The following is a 6,645-nucleotide window of genomic DNA, read 5'->3' as shown; positions in this document are numbered from 1 at the left end:
CGCAGTCCGGGGGTTCAGCGTCGCAGACTGACAGATTGACGGTCTCACCGCCCAGTAGCTGTGCCCTCTGATCCTTTTGAAGATGCCAATTCCTGCTGCCTCTTCCCTTTTCATTCCTCCTACCTGAACCTCTTTTGTCTCAGCGCAAAAGAGTTGCAGACCTAAGACTTAAACTCCTACACTCACCAAAGAAAACACATACAATGATACACACACACAAATTCTAGAGTTGTGGTACCTGGAACATAATAGAGTAGGGAGTCTTGCAAAGGGTCAAGGCCCATTTTTCTGTTGGATCAGAAGAGAGGTTCCTGTGGAGCAGGGGTCAGCAAACTTTCTATAACTGTGGAGCAGGGGTCAGCAAACTTTCTATAAAGAGACAGAGAGTAAACATGTTAGGCTTTGCAGGCCACATACGGTCTCAGTGGCATTTTTCTTTTCTTCCTCTTAAAAAAAAACCTTTTAAAAATGTAAAACAGCCTACAATCTGGCTTTGGCTTGAATGCCATAGTTGCTGATCTGTGCTGTAGTGTCAGTCCTTGGATTCCTCTATCTGGCTGGGATTCTTTTACAGGATTGAGGGTAGGGGTCTTTTTTCCTAAGGAGAGGTATTCCTTTTGTGTGAGGTGTGCGACTATAGGGATTCATGGACAGGGTTAGGTCACTTCTAGTGTACCTCTCGTGGGTCATTCAAATGTTACTGGACATCATGAGAGCAGGGATTCCTATGGTTTCTATATTGTTGTTCCTTTACTAATCAAGCAGGGGTTTCTAGAGAGTTCCAGACTATGGGTTCCTTTTCCTGTACAAGTTCAGTTCAGGATTGAGCTTTTTTTTTTCTTTTGAGACAGGGGACAGGGTCTCACTCTGTTACCTAGGCTAGAGTGCAGTGGTGTGAGCGTGGCTCACTGCAGCTTCAACTTCTTTGGCTCAAGCTATCTTCACACCTCAGCCTCCCAAGTAGCTGCATGCCACCATACCTGCTCAATTTTTTTTTCTTTATAGAGATGGGGTCTCCCCAAGTTGCCCAAGCTGGTCTCAGACTCCTGGGCTCAAGCAATCTGCCTACTTCAGCTTCCCAAAGTGCTGGGATTACAGGTGTGAGCCACCATGCGTGGCCAGGATGGGGCTTCTTAGACTTATATTATGACCGGTTCCTACAAAGAGATCAGTTGGTCCAGTGCTGGGTCACAGGTGTTTCTGTATAGGTTCACAGCTTGTGTTCATGTAGATAGTAAGATCGGGTGTCTAGATTTCAGCCAAGAGATTATTATTGGCCATACAGAATGACTCACACCTGTAATCCCAGCACTTTGGGAGGCGGAGGAAGGCAGATTGCTTGAGCTCAGGAGTTCGAGACCAGACTGGGCAACATTGCAAACCCCGTCTCTATTTTTAAAAACCACAAAAATTAGCAGGATGTGATGGTGTGCATCTGTAGTCCCAGCTACTTGAGAGGCTGAGGTGGGAGGATTGCTTGAGCCTAGGAGGCGGAGGTTGGGGTGAGCCAAGATTGTGCTACTGCACTCCATCCTGGGTAATAGAGTGAGATCAAGTCTCAAAAAAAAAAAAGAAATTACTGGTCAGGCATGGTAGCTCACGTTTGTAATCTCAGCACTTTGGGAGGCCTAGGTGGGCAGATAATTTGAGGTCAGGAATTCAAGACCAGCTTTGCCAACATGGTGAAACCCCATCTTTACTAAAAATACAAAAATTATCCAGGTTTGGTGGTGTACACCTATAATCTCAGCTACTTGGGAGGCTGAGGCAGGAGAATCGCTTGAACCTGGGAGGCGGAGGTTGCAGTGAACCAAGTTTGTGCCACTGCACTCCAGCCTGGGTGACTCCGTCTCAAAAAAAAAAAAGTAGAAAGATTATTATTAATTAGGCTAAATTATCCTAGCTTCTGTAACCCATTTCAGGGGCTTAACAAATAAATGTTTATTTCTTGCTTATACAAAAGCCAATCTGAATACTTACTACTGTTCATTCATGGACCCAGACAAACCTATTTTGTGACTCTGTCTTCCTCTAGGTCCTTGAAGTTAGTCGCCTTTCAGTTGGTAGACAGGGAAAGAGAGAAAATGGAGGATTGCATGAGAGATTTTTTTTTTTTGAGACAGAGTCTCACTCTGTCACCCAGGCTGTAATGCAGTGGCACGACCTCGGCTCACTTGTAACCCCTGCCTCCCAGGTTCACACAGTTCTCTGCCTCAGCCTCCCAAGTATTTGGGATTACAAGCACCTGCCACCACGCCCAGCTAGTTTTTGTGTTTTTTTTTTTTTCAGAGAAAAAAAAGAAAGAAAGAAAAAAAGAAAAAAGAACGAAAGAGAGAAAGAAAGGAAGAGAGAGGGAGAGAGAACAGGAGTGTTGCTTTATTGCCCAGGCTAGAATGCAGTCTAAAAATGGGTATTGAAAACCTCTTTTATGCCAATAATTGTGCTTACCAATGGAGACAGGAAGGAATAAGGGAGGAAAATAACAAACAAGCAGCCAACCAATATTTCATTTAAACCTGTGAAATGCTATGCAATTACTAAGGAGTTATTTACTTCCAATTATGTGGTCACTTTTAGAGTAGGTGTGATGTGGTACTGATAAGAATGTATGTTTTGTGTATTTGGGGTGGAGAGTTCTATAAATGTTTATTAAGTTTACTTGTTCTGGGTCTGAGTTCAAGTCCTAGATATCCTTGTTAATTTTCTGTCTCGTTGATCTGTCTAATATTGACAATGTGATGTTAAAGTCTCCCACTACTATTGTGTGGGAGTCTAAGTCTCTTTATAAATAGTCATTAAGAACTTGTCTTATATATCTGGGTGCTCCTGTATTGGGTGCGTATATATTTAGGATCGTTAGATCTTCTTGTTGCATTAATCCTTTTACCATTATGTAATGTCCTTCTTTGCCTCTTTTGATCTTTGTTGCTTTAAAGTCTATTTTATCAGAGGCGAGAATTACAACTCCTGCTTTTTATTTATTTATTTACTTTTGCTCTCCATTTGGTTGGTAAATCTGCCTCCATCCCTTTGTGGATCCTTGCATGTGAGATGGGTCTGGATGCAGCATACCGATGGGTTTTGGCTTTTTATCCAATTTGCCTGTCTATGTCTTTTGATTTGGGGATTTAGTCGATTTAAATTTAGGATTAATAATATATGTGAGTTTAATACTGCCATTTGATGCTAGCTGGCTGTTTTGCCCATTAGTTGATGTAAATTCTTCATTGTGTTGATGCTCTTTACTTTTTGTTATATTTTTGGAAAGGCTGATACTGGTTGTTCCTTTCTAAGTGTAGTGCTTCTTTCAGAAGCTCTTGTAAAGCAGGCCTGGTGGTGATGAAATCTCTTAAGTACTTGCTTGTTCACAAAAGATTTTATTTTTCCTTCGCTTGTGAAGCTTAGTTTGGCTGGATATGAAATTCTGGGTTGAAAGTTCTTTTCTTTAAGGATGTTGAATATTGGCCCCACTGTCTTCTGGCTTGTAGAGTTTCTGCCGAGAGATCTGCTGTGAGTCTGATGGGCTTCCCTTTGTGGGTAACCTGACCTTTCTCTCTGGCTGCCCTTAGCCTTTTCTCCCTCATTTCAACCCTGGTGAATCTGACGATTATGTGCCTTGGGGTTGCTCTTCTTGAGGAATATCTTTGTGGTGTTCTCTGTGTTACCTGGAGTTGAATATTGTCCTGCCTTGCTAGGTTGGGAAAGTTTTCCTGAATAATATCCTGAAGAGTATTTTCCAGCTTGGATTCATTCTCTTCGTCACATTCAGGTACACCTATCAAACGTAGATTAGGTCTTTTCACATAGTCCCATATTTCTTGGAGACTTTGCTCATTCCTTTTTATCCTTTTTTCTCTAATCTTGTCTTCTCATTTTATTTCATTGAGTTGGTCTTCAACCGCTGATATCCTTTCCTCTGCTTGTTCAATTCAACTGTTAAAACTTGTGCATACTTTGCGAAGTTCTTGTATTGTGTTTTTCAGCTCTGTTAATTCACTTATATTCCTATCTATTGTCCATTCTCGTTAGCATTTCGTCAAACCTTTTTTCAAGTTTCTTAGTTTCTTTGCATTGGGTTAGAACATGTTCTTTTAGCTCACAGAAGTTTCTTATTATCCACCTTCTGAAGCCTGATTCTGAGAATTCATCACACTCATTCTCCATCAGGCCCTGTTCCCTTGCTGTTGAGGAGCTACAATCCCCTGAAGGAGAAGAGGCATTCTGATTTTGGATGTTTTCAGCCTTTTTGTGCTGGTTTCTTCCCATCTTTGTGGATTTATCCACCTGTTGTCTTTGTAATTGCTGACTTTCAGATTGGGTCTCTGAGTGGATATCCAGTTTGTTGGTGATGATGTTATTTCTGTTTCTTTGTTTTCCTTTGGTGGACGCCCCTCGTCCACAGAGCTGGACCTTCCCAGGTTCAGTTGTATTTGCTGTGAAACTCTCAACTGTCAGTGCTTCCAATTGCTGTTTTTTTGTGGGGGTGGGACCAGCCTAGCCCAATCTCCTGGCTCCCCGCCTCGGAGCCCCTTTTTTTTTCCTTTCCTAATTGAATGGTTGATTCTCTCCCAGGTGCATCAGTCGCCCGCCAAAAAGGGTCTGGGATCTATGCAATTCCCTATGCGGCAACCGCGCCGGCTGAAACAGCGGCTCTGAGATTCGTGGCACTTTTCTGCCTGGGAATCTCCCGGTCTGGCTCCTGGCTTCAGTCCCCCTCCCAATCAGCTGAATGGGTGACTCTGCCTTCTCAGAGCAACAAACGCCAACTAAAAGGGTACCTAGTCCCACATACTCCGCACTGAGAGCCGCCACGCTGTCAAAACAGCCATGCCAGCCAAAAGAGTTGCACTGGTGACCCGTGGGGCTCCTCCGCTGGGAATCTCCTGGTCCGTAAGCAACAAAAATTCATCTGGAAGACTGGTGTCCACTCTCTCTCTGCGCCTTCACTGGGAACTGCAACCCTGAGCTGCTGCTAGATGGCCATCTTGGATCTCTCTCCTAGTTTTTGTATTTTTAGTAGAAACAAGGTTTCACCATCTTGACCAGGCTGGTCTTAAACTCCTGACCCCATGATCCACCTACCTTGGCCTCTCAAAGTGCTGGGATTACAGACGTGAGCCACCTTGCCCAGCCTGCATGAGAGATTTTTTATGGGCCAGGCCTGGAACTGGTGTATGTCACTTCTGCCCATACTCCATTGGTCAGAACTCTGTCATGTGCCCACATCTGTCTGCAGGGAAGGTTGGAAAAGATAGAGTGAGCTCAGGAAGAATGGGAACAGGTTTCAATGAGCTTATAGCACTGTCTGCTATAGGGTTCTGTAGACTCTACAGAGCTATGCTGTCTGATATGGTAGCTACTAGCCACATGTGGCTACTGCTCTTGAAATGTGGCCAGTCCAACTTGAGATAATGTGCTATAAATGTGAAATATATACCAGATTACAAAACTCAGCATAAAAAGTTTAAAATAGCTCAGTAATTTTTGTATTGATTACATGTTGAAATGATAATATTTGAATATATTGGGTAAAGTTAAATATATTGATATGTTATTAAAATTAATTTTATCAATTTTTTCTCTTTTTAATGTGGCTACATTGAAAATATAAAGTTACCTACGTGACGTACATATTTCTATTGAACAGCACTGCTATAGAAAGTTCCCTTTAAAGTATTGAGACAGGGACTCTTACTGTGTAGGGGTAGGAATATCTCTTGGTCAGGTTAGTGTTTCCTGTCTGGGGTCAGGAGAGTGATTCTGTTACCTGTTAAGGCAGGTTTGCAGGGAAATACAAGGGTTGGAGACATTGTAAAGAGAGGGAAGGCTGTGAAGATATTTTTTTCCCCATACAAATTAAGGTTAGGTATTCCTTTTGAGGCCAGGAGAGAGGTTTTCTGTAGACGGCCAGGCCAGAGGATCAACAGCATACTGAGGTCAGGTATTTCTGTCCAGGATCAGAGCTGTTTTACTAGAGACAGACAGATCAGGTGATTCCACTGGGGGTTAGGCCAGGGGTTCCTGTACAGGCAGGCTCCAGGCAGGTATTCATCATGGTGATTCTTATTAAGGGTTGTTTAACGAGTTCAGAACAGGGGTTCCTCTACAATGTAGAGGTTTTTTTAATACTGGTTCATTCCTTAGATTATTCTAAAGAGGCAAATCAGAGGTTCCTGTTGAGTGTAAGGGCAGGATTTTCTGTGCCAGCTCAGGGCCCAGGTTCTTGCTGGGGGTCATAGAGGTGCCTGTGTGGGGTCAGGACAAAGATCCTGTGTGCAGAGTTAGGACCCTGCCCCTTTAGAGGTTCAGATTGATGTTTCTGCTGTTGGGTCAGGGCAGTGGTTCCTGTACAGGGTGCAGGTGGGGCTTCTAGGACAAGGCCAGGGCAAAGGCTGTTACAGAGAATCACATTAGGCTTCCTGTTGAGGGTCAGTAGTGTATTTCCAGAGAGTAAAGTTAGGAGTTCCTATAAAGATCAGAGATTCCTGTGAATGAGGACAGTAAAGGATTTCTGTTGAGGTTCATGACAAGGGTTTTCTGCAGAGACTGGTCAGAGGTTCTGGTACAATTTTAGGGTCAGACTTCCTATAGAGCAGCTGTCCCCAACCTTTTTGGCACCAGGGACTGGTTTTGTGAAAGACAGTC

Source organism: Callithrix jacchus, chromosome X (genome assembly GCF_049354715.1).
Source record: "Callithrix jacchus isolate 240 chromosome X, calJac240_pri, whole genome shotgun sequence".
Classification (NCBI taxonomy): Eukaryota; Metazoa; Chordata; class Mammalia; order Primates; family Cebidae; genus Callithrix; species Callithrix jacchus.
The sequence above is the reverse complement of the archived record's forward strand: the minus strand, read 5'-3'. Positions refer to the sequence as shown.